Genomic DNA, 14,199 nt, shown 5'->3' on the forward strand with positions numbered 1-14,199 from the left:
CTCATTTAACCCACCATATTCTTCTGGTTGGGAAGATCCAGAATATTCCCTTCACTTAACCTAACAGAATGTGTGGCATAGAGATTTAATGACCTCGTGGTGATGGATCACGGCATAAAGGAAAGGCTGGATCTGGTTTTTGGCACAGATTCTACTGTTTCCTGTTTGGACAACTAATCCAAGCTCTGGAAGCCTTGAGCCTTTCTTCCTCTTGACTCTAAGATGGGAGTTGGGGTAGTTCCAAAATCTATGGTATCCTGCAGCTCCACTCCCTCCTTACTGCACTCAGGAAATACTTGTTGAACATACAACTGTGTGAATTAATAAACAAGTGAGTACATGAAAACACTGAGACTAAAATTCAGCATGGTTAGCTTTCAGCCCTTTCCTCTGTCTTCAGCTTTTAAAAATATAAACCATTTACCATGTAAACTTTCATCAGGATAGTAAAAGCTATGCTATTATTAATAATACAACAAAACCAAGTAGTAATTAAAATTAAGACATTCAATAATTATCTCAAAGTAAATTAAAGGAAAGCTACCAGTTAAGAATTCAGCACGCACACACACACACACACACACACACACACACACAAATGGCTAACTGTATGTCTTGGGAACTGAGAAACCAAGAATGTGCAATATTTATGTTATGCCAAAATCCTAATGCAAAGTTTTCGTGGTAAAGCTCCTAATTAGAGCTTAAATTATAGAATATATTTGGAGTACTGACAGAGATGTTCTTTTTTAAAGGGCAGAATATGTTGTAGCTAAATGAATCACTGAAAAGTATGTTTTTAAAAAAATTCCTCAAAGATCATAATTTCATCTGTTAGACAAAAATGTTAAGTATATTGGCAATTATAACCTTTTCTGCATATCATAAAACATGTTGAGAATAGTTCATTCTAAATAGTTTGCTGTCTCTTTAAAAATCACATAACCTACTTTTGTCAAAAATGTAAAAAATCTTTCAGGAAAGTTGTTAAGAATTTAAACCACTGTTAAAACATCATTGAATATTTATGGCCATAAAATCTGGAAAATCCCAGTTCCACAAGACGTTTATGCAGAAATAAATATTGTTCACGAATTAAAAATTATCATCAATTAAAATATTTCCTCTCCTATGATGTGTCTTACTGAATGGGAAACACCACCTTACTAAGGTTGCTTAATAAATATATCATTTGAAAAACATTTTGCAAAAGAAGCAAAGGAATGATTCTCACATTTTTAACTTGACTCTAAATTTTTTAAGATCCAACTGGCTTAGTACTTCTGAATGTAAATTCAAAACCACAGTAAAAACAAATTCATTCAGCGTCCCAAAGTATTTTATAAGCAATGAGTGGCAAATGTTGAGACCCCTCTCATATTACGGAAAGTCTACTATAACAAGGACTGCACATTTTTATTGCTATATTCATTAATTTTCCTCACAAATTTTCTTAAATCCTTTTGGGAATCACATGAGTGATAACTAAATCAATACATATCCACTTATTTATTCAACAAATGTTTATGAAGTAGTATAGGAAGAGTTTTATTTATTACCCTTGAGTGAATTCCAAGGTGAAGATATGGATTCTGCCATCAAGAAACTTATAGGGAGAGAGGACATATAACTAACATAAAGCAGAAAGTGGCAAATCATACAGGTGAAGTGAAAATTCAGATTGAGAAATAATTGCATTACTGGAAATCACTAGAAAGAGGGAAGGCTCTGAGTTGTACCTATAAAATATGGGTATGATTTTGGTCATATGGGCATCAGGAAAAAGATGCTCTGAGGCCCTGAGGAGCATAAACAAAGAGTCTGAGAAAGGAAATCACGTGGTACATGCGTCTAATCGAAGTGGCTTCCTGTGATGTGAGGCAAGGTTTGCAAAGAGAGCCGTAAAGACAGAGGGGAAACGCCTAGGCACTGCACTATTGAGGGTCCTGAATCTAAAACAATGCAAGTTGGACTTTACCTTGTAGATACTGGGGAATCCCTTGAAAATTTATTAGTAGTGGAAGGACACTCAGAACTGTATTTCAGAAGTTCTTCCTAGCAAGGTATAAAAACTAAATAAAGAAGGAAGAGCCAGGGGTCAGGAAGAACAGTAAAAGCCAATTATGAAATGAACCAGGCAAGTAGATCCTGACCCAGAGTATAGTCACTTGGGATCAAAGAAAAGCAATTGGTGGGAATTCATGGATTTGATATGGGAGGCAAGGAAAATCACAAGCTGAAAAATGATGACCCAGTGAGTGGATGGTGGTTGCCCTGAGAGAAATGGAAAACTCACTCCTCGGAGAGAGGGGGTCAGGGAGGGAAGAGTTGGCCATAAGAGCAAACAACTATTGGGCGCCTCCAGACACAGTTCTAAGCATGTCCCTGGTGTTAGCCCGTTCAGCCTCACACTGGCTGGGAAAGCTGAGGCTGTTCAGATGACTTGCCCAAGATCACTTAGCAAGTGAGTGACAGATCCAGGAAAGACCACAAGATCAGCTTGAGTCATGCTGAGTTAGAAGGAGAGGTGTAAAATGCAGGGGATGGTATTGGGTAATGAGTTTGGAGCCCAAAAAAAGGCAGATCCAAGGCAGATTTTGAGTGAGTCATATGTACAATACAAGCCATTAAGTTACAGAGCTTTAATGATATAACATAGCATTAAAACAAGGAGGGAAGGGAGGTAGTCAAAGAAAATAGACGGCAAATATTTGTAAGAGTAAGGAGTTAAATGAATCATTACATCTTACAGATCTTCACTTGTTACCAGATTTTAGAATTTTTCTCTCACAAAGCAAAGACAGAAGATGCTCTGAATGTAGAAAATTTAAAAGATAAAATTGCATGGGCCAAATAGTTCCAGTATTACTTTGATGTCATTGTGTAAACTGGCGGATAAATCTAGAGGAAAGATGGTAACACAATTTTCCACTTCGAGATTTCTTAATTAATAAAACTAATATCACATACAGTATATTAATAAATGATACTTATTTTAATTATATTTTGAGAAATTATTTCTCATCCCAAGGTCATCCCAGGTTGATTAAGTAAATAAATCAATAATTAATCATGTTTCATAAAATGATAAATTGAAGTTTGCTTTTTTTAATTACTAAAAAACCAATAGCATTATGTTACAACTAAAGCAGTTTAACTTTTTAAAATTAACTAGTCTCTAGGTAAATAGGATGAGAAAGTGCTTTAACAACACTCGAACAAGAAAAAGGAGGAAATATAATGTAAAAGGGAAATGGACAAGGAAGAATCGATCAAGGCCTTCAAATCCATCAACCAGGAGTATCTAAATGTGTCCTAATCGGGTGAATTCATTATTCCCTACCTGTTTCATTCTGTTCTTTTTTAATCTGGGCGAGGAGAATTGAGAAGACTTGAATGATATCATTTCTTACTAATGTTTAGTAGAACCACAACAAAAGTAGGGAAATATATTACCATGAACAATTATTAGTAGCATAATGATTTAATATAAATAAAGGGTCAACAATGTGCTAGTCATTATACAAAATTAAATATTTAATATAAGACTTATGTTCTTCTTTGCTGAGTTATTCATTTGTGAAATGTATTTCCCTCGCAAAATCTATTTGAACTTGCTCTTTGCTTAACATTGCACAGTATGTCATTCTTTCCATAGTTCTAAGGCATAATACCACTTCAAACACAGACGTATAATTAAATTTACCCAATTCAAACTCACAATGTTTTACTGCCATTTTATGAGATGATCAATAGAAAAAAGATATAGTGTAAGCCATGAGACTGAGAACATTTGAGGATGCTTATGTGTAAAGAAATGTAATGTCTGCCCTGGCAGCTTTTCTTTCTTGGACCTTCCCCTCCTAGTCAAATCCTGCACAACCACAGAGATGCCAAATTTGAGCCTCAGGCCAAAACAAAATTCACACGGAAACAATGATCACTTTCAATCCTTACACTGTTGTTTTACACCATGTGTAAATGGATATGGCTTTGCACTTTATGTGTCAGGATGATGGTAAAGGCAAATTACTTTATGTAGTATCGATAAAACGAAACTTTTTATTGCTCCCTCCTTTATAATGAACAGTGATTTTGAGAAATCCAAGACTTGGCTTAAATAAAAACACTTCTGTATTGCCTTACCATCCCTTCCAGCAGAATTCTCCACATAGACAGCAACAGAATACACCATAGCCCCATACTAATAAATACACTCTTTACAGGATGGAAATCACTGGGGAAATAAAAAGATACATTTTAAAACTGACAAAATAATACACTGATAACTCAATTTTAAGAAGATTAAGAGAGAAATATAAAATATAATTATTTAATTTTGTTCAAAAAAGGCACAAAACACCAATGGATTTTTAAAATGATTTTGATTGCTTAAGGGATCAGTAATTTTCATCTTAGATGAAGCATCACAAAATAATATTTGGGGAAGAAAAATACACAAATTATTCTAGAGATAATATGACTGCTAAACCAACCTCAAATGGATTTGAACTTTTTTAAACTTCCCTGTATATGGATGCCAAGAAAAACTCCAAAGAGATTTGATTATCCTCTATAACTTAAGCAATAGAATAAAGAAAGAGAGTTCACTACATAACTAAGTATAATTTAGGCCACTGCTACTAGGAATATGTCAAAATGTTTGGCTTATAAGAAAATTAGGCACAAGCTAGATTCTCCCATTCTTGCACCAAACCTTTAGAAAAGGTAGAGGAGATACACATTTTTTAAATTAATAACTGTATACATCCTTAAAAAAAGAAAAAGAAAAAGAAAATCAGTAGAGGCCACCCCAGGGAAAGGGAAGAGATGTGGCCCTAGCAATAAACTTCCACCTGGAAGCAGTGGGACTTCCTCTCAGTCTATCCTCACCCCCATAGCCGTGCCCATGCTCAGTGCCAGCTTCAGTACCGAAGAGGCACAGCCTCAGAGGTGTGCCATTTGGGAGGCCAAACACTATAGAAAGACCAACACTACAGAAACCATATACAAGCCCCTGTGTCCCTGCCCTTTGAAGTTAAAGGCTTTTGCTTTAGTCTCTGGAGCCTCGCCTGAGTCTCTAAAGGCTGCTGCAGAGTTAATGATTAGGAATGTGAAGATGTAGAAACAAGGAATAGCTGTTGGGTGGAGAAACTGGTAACAGTTTAGACTATAAATATGCCACGTGGCAGAATCACCGAATTCCCAGTTCCACGAAAGTTATAAAGGTATAACACGCGTTCCTAAATTGTTTTTACAGGAAGCATACCCTCACCAGATGAAAACTGCTGACCACAAGCACAAAGACGCTAGACTGGTTAAAACTAGATGGTTGGGACTTCCCTGGTGGTCCAGTGGTTAAGAATCTGCCCCACAATGCAGGGGACACAGGTTCAATCCCTGGTCAGGGAACTAAGATCCCACATGTTGCGGGGCAACTAAGCCTGCATGCTGCAACTACTGAACACACGGGCCACAACTAGAGAGCCCACATGCCGCAACTACAGAGCCCATGCGCTCTGGAGCCCATGCTCTGCAACTACTGAGCCCACGTGCCACAACTAGAGAGAAGCCCATGCACTGCAACAAGGAGCCCCCATGCCTCAACTAAAACATGACGCAGCCAAAAATAAAATAAATAACTATTAAAAAAAAAACTACATGGTAGATGATGCTTGAAACTTCACCTTGATGCCAATCAAGCTGAGAGCTGTGCAAGAGCTGATCATACACCCTGCAGCTCCCTCCCTCACACTGCCTGCAGCTCCCTCCCTCAAACTTCCCTCAAAGCCATCAGGGAGTTGGGGGTCTTTTGAGCACGAGCTGCCTGTTCTCCTTACTTGGCACCTTCAATAAACTCTGCACTTTCCTTTACCACAACCCAGTGTCAGTAGATTGGCTTTACTGGGCAATCTTGGTTTTGGGCAAGTTTGGTTCGGTAACACTATCAAAAAAATCAACAAATTTCACACAATAAATACTTAGACACAATAAGATGAATCAATCAATCAATCAGTATTAACATATTAAAATAAGTAGGTTAATATCCTCAGAGAAAGGAGGGAAAAGTTTACATGAAATAAACATAGAAGGTAATGCAATAAACATCTAACCGTAATAAAATGTTTACAAATGAAAAATATAATTGTTATAGTAGAAACTCAATAAATGACTGAAGAAGGAAATGGGGAACATGGATTCACAAGTTTCCAAAATCTGTCTCTAAGTAGCTCCCAAGAAGAAAAAAGAGAGGATGTAAGTGAGAATGTAAACTAATTCATACTGGAAGGAAGAATGCCTGAGTGCTTTCCAAGCTGGGAGGGGGGAAAGGACAGGGCAAGTTCTCCAGTTGAAAGACCCCACTGCCTAATGAAAAGGATGAAAACAAATCAATAGGGCCTAATAATGTAGTTCAAATGCAACTTGAAAACAAGGGATAAGAATAAAAGCTTTCAAATAGAAATGATTAACACCAAATGAAGAAAATATACGATTTCAATCTTATGATCTGCAAAATTAAATACAAGAACTATTGAAATAATATCTTAAAAATGCTGTGGGAAAAGAATTTAAATCTAGAAATCTCTAATAGTCCAACTTTTATTCAAGGGAGATAGGCTCAGTAAAGGCAGCTGCAGACATCTGAAGACTTGGAAAATAGACCACACACAAAACCTTTTCTAAATATAACCAAGAAGAAAAAAAAAAGCTAGAAGAAAATAATAAGATGCAAAAACAGTAAAGCAAGTGAATGAATAAAAGCTATTGTAATACTTAAATAGGTACCAGTTAGAAACAATGTTTTTAAGAAGTCGGAATTAAAATTCCAGACAATAGGATAATAGTAGTGAATTACAACAAAAGTACAATCTGATTATTTAGTATATTCAATATATTGATTTCTTTAGGGGAGGATATGACTATTGATTAATCTATACATAGTTTTAAAGGATACAAGATTAATTTTGTATTAAAAATGTAAGCATATTCCTAGGCATTTATTCTAGAGAAATGAAAACATATGTTCACACAAAAATCTGTTCACAAATATTTGCAGCAGATTTTTGTAATAGCCCCAAACTGGAAATAATCCAATTTCCTTCAAGGAGTGAACTGAATGGATAAAAAGAATCTGGGACACCTATACAACGGATGCCTTACAAAGGAAGAAACTATAGAATCACACAAAATTTGGATGTAGAATGAAAAAAAAAATCTCAAAGTGTACAGACTGTATGATTCCATTTTTATAACATTCTTATCAAGACACAATTGTAGAGTAAAGCAGATGAGTGCTAACCAGGGGTGGGTGGGAAGGTGGAGGTGCTATAAGGGGTACTACGAAGGGATTCCTTGTGGACACAGCAGTTCTGTATCTTGACTTCAGTGTTGCTTATAAAAGTCTATACACATAATAAATGTCATACAACAACACACTCACATAACTGAAACATACAAAAACTGTGAAATCTAAAGTCTCTTTGATTATATATACCAGTGCTAATTTGGGGGTTCAATGATGTGCTTTAGTTATGTTAAATGCTACCATTAGAGAAGACTGAGTGATGGGTACATGGATATCTCTGTACTGTTTCTGCAGCTTCTGTGATTCTATAATTATTTCAAAGTATAAAAAATAAAAAATAGAAACAAAAATCTAAGCATAGCCCCTAAAAGAATATAAAATATTATTAAAATAAGTTCTAAATCTAGTTTATGTGAATAACATTTTTAAAAATATAAATCTTCAAAATAAGTCCAAGAATAAATTGAAAACATGGCTGAAACAAGTACTGTAAAATAAATTAGAAGAAGACTTCGATAACTATGCCCAAAAAGCATACTTAAAGGCAGGAATATAAGGTGATACAGACAATTTGGTGTGTATTTTGGTCATAATTATTTTTTAAACTTTCATACCCCATCACTTACTAATTTTATTTCCAAGTGTACTTTATTTAAAAAGGAAGACATACTTTAAGATGGTGAGGCTGTAGGGGAAGCTGATGTATTCATAAATCGATTATACTAGTGTATTTGTCACAACTCTTGTAATAAATAACCTAACAGTACACAGGAATCAAAGATTTTCATGGGAAGATCAAAGATAATCAGAGAAATTTATCCTTAAGATGTAGTCAAAAGAGGGAATAGCTACCCATAAACTGTTCATCACGTGATATATCAAAAATTGCAAATATCACAAATATTAATCAGTAGGTGAATTCTCACTTAAAATTTCAATGCAGTTACTCAGTGAAACTCTAAAATGTGATGCAGAGATAAAAGGTTGCCTATTCAGGTTGGTTCCATGGGCTGGTGGGAAACAGCCACATAGCACAGGGAGATCGGCTCGTTGCTTTGTGATGACCTAGAGGGGTGGGAGGGAGGCTCAAGAGGGAGGGGATATGGGGGCATGTGTATGCACGTGGCTGATTTGCTTCGTTGTTTAACAGAAACTAACACGGTATTGCGAAGCAATTATACTCCAATAAAGATGTATTAAAAACGAAAAGACAAGAAATAACAAGCGTTGGTGAGGATGTAGAGAAAAGAGAACCCTAAAAAAAAAAAAAAAGTTTGCCTATTCAGAATATAAACACAAGCATGTCTACACCCAGACTGATCGATATCTGTTTATCCCCTTAATTTTATCTTAGAAGTGGAAAAAAAGAGAGGTACATAATTAGATGATTTATCTTGTTTTTCTTATAGACACAATAAATTTTATAGATTAGGTTTTTCCCTTTGTATGACTATTAAAAACCTTAGATCTATACTGGAGGCCCAATCACACAAAAATATTTGATTGTATGTTATAATAAGTTGCCATGGCCATTGTATGTTCCTTTTTCCTTTCTAACATATTTGGTTTATATTTTATTAAGCTAACTTTTATTATGACCTAATAACTATTTGTTAATGTAAATATTTTGATGTAAAACATGGGTTAGCAATAAATAAAATATGTATATGAAAAATTGAAAATACACAAAATATAGATACACAATGTATAAGGTATTTTTCAATATTTAGTAGAATGCAAAAATGAAAATTGTAATGAATGTAATTGTGCATATGGCTAGGTTCTGCAGGAAAATACAGAAAAATAAAAATTTGTGAATTTTTATGACAGAAACATAATACTTTGTAAACTATATTTTCATGTTTTGTATGATATAAGGGAAAGCTGGCATAAAAGCAATAAAACAGAGCCACAAAGCAAGCGAGAGAGAAAGCTTTTTTAAGAAACGTAGCCTGGACTCATAGAAGGCAACACCATCTCAGTAAGACTGGGGAGCTCTGGGTTCTGGTTTCTGTTCCACAGTTAAATTCAGGGCTTTAGTCATCTTCTATCCTAGGGATCCTAGTTAATCTAACTTTTGAGTCTTAGTGTTCTTGGCCACTGGATGGCAATTGTGAAGATGAGTTTTTGCAATGTGTGCAGATTCTATCAAGGAAATGCACTTGGGGCTCACGTTTTGATCATTTATTGCAGGCACTTTATAATCCATTTCCATTTTCAGCTTCAAAATACAGTGTAGCCCTTTAATTATAAATATGTATTCAGAAAAGGTCTGGATTTATTTTTCATCATTTTTCTCACTTTAACAGCTCAAGCTTGATTATTCTGGGGAATTGTTATCTTTAAAGTCAAAGGCTTTTATTAACAGTGAAAAATAATGACATTTCAGAATTACAGAAGCAGATGCTAACCTTTGGGACCCGAAGATATTTCAGTATTTACAGACCAACATAAATGAGATTATAAAATCAAGTATATTGTCATTAAAAGTTGGTCCATCCTTTATGCCAGATGGTTAATTCATTAAAAAAAAAAAAAGCAGACAAAAACCTACTGAGGATTTCCTATACAATAGGCACCATGTTTATAATATTTAAAGAGGAGATTTAGGTATATTTCTAACAAAAAAATTAGCAGTAAACAGTAAATCTGTATTAAATTGAATCTCCCATGGTGCAGAGGCTGACCTCAGGCCATCCCTGTGAATCACCTACCCATCAACACTGGTTCTTCTGTAATGATTAATCAAGATGCATAGTTGCAATAAATATAAGCAGGATAACATTTCAGCAGTTTGCACTATTAAGATTTCTGGTTTCTTCCAGAATGGTGAATGTCTGTGACCCTCGAAGAAGGTTACATATGTAAATTCTGTGTGACCCTTGAAATAAGTATATGGACATAACCTCTGGCATTTGCATAGATTTAGCCACTTTCCAGTACCCATCAGGTTTAAAGGTGTTCAGCTCTTTGGAGATAAGTTAAAGTACGTTCATTTGCCATTGTGTAATTCACATATCCTTGACTGCCACCAAAAATCTCTGGACTACATAAAAAAGAATAAAATAACGCCATTTGCAGCCACATGGAAGGACCCAGAGATTATCACACTAAGTGAAGTAAGTCAGACAGAGAAAGAAAAATACCATATGATATGACTTATAAATGGAATCTTAAAAAATGATACAAATGAACTTATTTACAAAACATAAACAGACCCACAGACATAGAAAGCAAACTTACCAAGGGGGAAAGGGGGGGATAAAGTAGGAGGTTGGGATTAACATATACACACTACTATATATAAAATAGATAACCAACAAGGACCTACTGGAAAGCAAAGGGAACTCTACTCAATATCTTGTAGTAACCTATAATGGAAAAGAATCTGAAAAAGAATAAATATGTATAAGTATCACTGAATCACTTTACTGTACACCTGAATCTAACACAACATCGTAAATCAACTATATTTCAATAAAAATTTTAAAAACCCCAAAAACCCCTGGCCTTAACAATGCTCTCAACCCTGGCTGCCAGTACACCACCCCCAGCAATAATTCAATCAACTTGGAGCAGGGCTGAGCATACTTTACAGAAATCTCCAGGTGATTTCTAATATAACCAGGAGTGGGACCCAGTGACTAAGTTGTAAAAAGATAAAACCTAGAATGTGGAGGTAAGTTCTTTTCTTGACTTTGAGAAGAATCTAACATAAAGTCTGATCTTCTCTTTTCCTCTAACTCAGGGTCATCAGCCCTCAAGCTTCAGTCTCTGTGTTCACAGGTGCTGCAAACACGCACATCACTATTCACATCCCACTTCACGCTCTGTGGCTCAGAAAACTCCAGATATTCGTAACCCGTAAACCTCCAGAATGAGGAGCCTACGGGGTTGACTAAATTGCTTTGGTTTGAAGCAGCGTTGGCCCAAAGTAAGAGAAAGATAAGTCTGTCCATGGCATGCTCTTTAAGATGACTTAAATTTTGTGGAAAGTGCAGGTGAGTCTTCACTCCAGCAAATAGTAAATTAACCCTCTGTCCCTTTTCTGTCTCTCTCCAGTTGGGTTCCACCAGTTTTGCCAGTAAGGGTTCCACCTGGTGTGCTTACCTACCCACCATGCTCCAGGGCCTCACTAGATATTTCTCTTGACCAACCTAACAGGACACACAGCTGAGCTCAGCAAACCCTAGCTGACAAGTCCACTCGTGCTACTTTCCCTCATTCAAGGTATTTACTGGAGTAAACATGTATGACCACAGATACTCACAGAAACATCAACTTTATTAACATACAGATTAACTGTGTAACAGTCTAGACAGGACCAAAAAGAGCCTTCATCAGATATTCAATACCGGGAGTACGCAAAGGTCCCACGCCACGAGTTATGAGGGAGCGGGGACAGGAGATGAGTAACTCTACCTTTCACAAGCTACATACCTACCAGTAACGCAAAGGTATGGCTATATATGATAAAATAAAAAAGACTGAGTGTTTTCTATTTGGAAGCTATTTTGTTAAATTCTTCACCTATACAATTTCATTTGATCTTCACATTATAGGTGAACTGTGCTCCCACAAAATTCATATAACGAAGTCCTGAGGCCTAGTACCTCAAAATGGGACCTTATTTGGAAAATGCAGATGTAATTATTTAAGATGAGGCATCGGCTGAGGGACCTGATCCATTGTGAGTGTGTAATTATTTTTTAAAAGGGGAGGGGGGATTTGGACACAGAGACAGATTGCCACGTGAAGACTGGAGTTCTGCGCACAGGTGAAGGAACTACCTACCAGAAGCTAGGAGAAAGGCCTGGAACAGAGCCTTCCCAGCACGTTTGCAAGGAGCATGCTCTGTGACACCTTAATCTTGAACTTCTTGCATCCAGAACTGTGAGACAATCCATTCGCGTTAAGCCCATTTTGATATCCTTTGTTAAGCAACCATAGAAAACAGGCACCCTTTATAATCAGTAAGGTAGATACTAGCATTATGCCCATTTTGCATATGAGGAAATGATGCCTCAGAGTGGGACTTGTCCAACATCATCCACTCTTGACCCACTCCAAGGCGTTCTCCTTTCAGCAACTTTCAAAAAGTGTACTGCAAATCATGTTATGTCCTTGCTTAAAATCTTCAATTGGCTTTCTCTTTCCACAGAATAAAATGCAAACTCTGATCACAGCTCTACATTAACTCTTTCCTGACTATCTTTGTGACACCCTCTTGTACCCCTCTCCTCCTCAATCATTACGTTCTCCCCAGAGCGGCTGGGATTACCAGCTTAGGTCCTTTGCTCTTGCTGTTGCTTCTACTTGAAATACCTTCCCACCCACTCTTCAGAGAGCTAGCTACTTCAAGGATTTGGTCTCTGTTCAAATATCACTTCTACAATAACGGCTTTCTGACCACGAAGACCGTTTTATTTTGTAAGTAAAACAGAATGTGTTAATAAATATAGAATCATAGTTCTTATACCAACCTAATATGTTATCAATTGATAAAAACTTTTTTTGACTGTCCCTTTCCATTAAAATGAGAAGCATGCCGCATGCGAGAATGAGTCTTAATGATTTCGTGCACCTCCCTAGAAGTGAACACATCCCCAGAGCTTGGAATAGTCCCTGGTATATAAAAAGTGCTTGTTAATAGGCAATGATGCAACATCGTTAATCAACTGTGCTCCAATATAAAATAAAAATCTTTTAAAATAGGTAATGCATGACAGTGTGACAGATGTGGGAAGGAAATATGCCTCAGCTCACCAAAATTAGATCCCCAACAAGCAAAGATCCTGCTCCGTCACCACCCCCAGTCAGGCCTGAGTCACTTTGTATCTTTAACCAAATTATTTTTTTCCAACTGGAGAAATGAGATTATGATTGTGAATGGGGAATCAATCTCTTTTCATTTTGTAAGCATGGTGGACAACTCAGAGCCAGCACTGGACTTTGTTGAACTTTGGGCAAGTGGGATGCCAGCACTTATTTGGGGTATGAAACAGGGAACCAGAGCGTTCAGTTTTAATGATACTCAAGTGTGTGTCACAATGGCAGTTATAATCTCTCAATTATAGAAGGTGGAGGAATAAGTGGGTATTCATTGCAAGTGGGGTGGATTTTATAGTGAATCAAAGAAATACTGTGCCCTGCTCCTGCATCCATGGGAACCACAAAAATCTTGTAAAGATCAGGATAACAGAAAAGAATAGAAGTATTTACCGCCCCTTTCTTGTGTAACACAGTGAGTTAAAATGGGGACAAGAAGAGGACTGGATGAGAAGGAGCCCACGAGGGCTGACTTTATTAAGGACATTTTGGGGGAAGCTATAAGAAAAAGAGAAGAGGGTACTTTTCAAGTTGTGTGTTCATGTGTATGTGTGTGTGTTAGTAAGTGAGAGACAGCAGACAGAGGGAAACCTGGGAAGACCAGGAGATGAGAATCGCAGGGAAAAGTTGAGTCAGAAGAGACACACTTAGAAAGCAACGGGCAGGAGGGGGGAGCAGAGAAGTGTGTGCTGTGAGTGTAAACCACAAAACCACATCTGATCTTTGCAAATTGTATATATCTATATATGAATATATATTTAAAAATATATATTTAAACAGTTAACATGCATTAATATATTCTTTATCCTTTTTAAAACGAAAGACCACGCGAAGATTAGATGAGGCAGCTCCACTCAATAATACAAACACTTACTGAAAATTAAGCTCTTCTTATCATCTGCAGGGTAATATGAGAAACACTTTACTCTTATTGATTCCTTTCTGCTGATGAGGAAACTGAGGCATGGAGAGCTAGGAAGTGTCCAAATTGAGATATAAGCTCTGCCACCATCATGTTGCAAATGTTCCCACTCTTGCGGCAGTCAGAGCTCTCCTAAACCAAT

Source organism: Phocoena phocoena, chromosome 5, assembly GCF_963924675.1.
Source record: "Phocoena phocoena chromosome 5, mPhoPho1.1, whole genome shotgun sequence".
Taxonomy (NCBI): domain Eukaryota; kingdom Metazoa; phylum Chordata; class Mammalia; order Artiodactyla; family Phocoenidae; genus Phocoena; species Phocoena phocoena.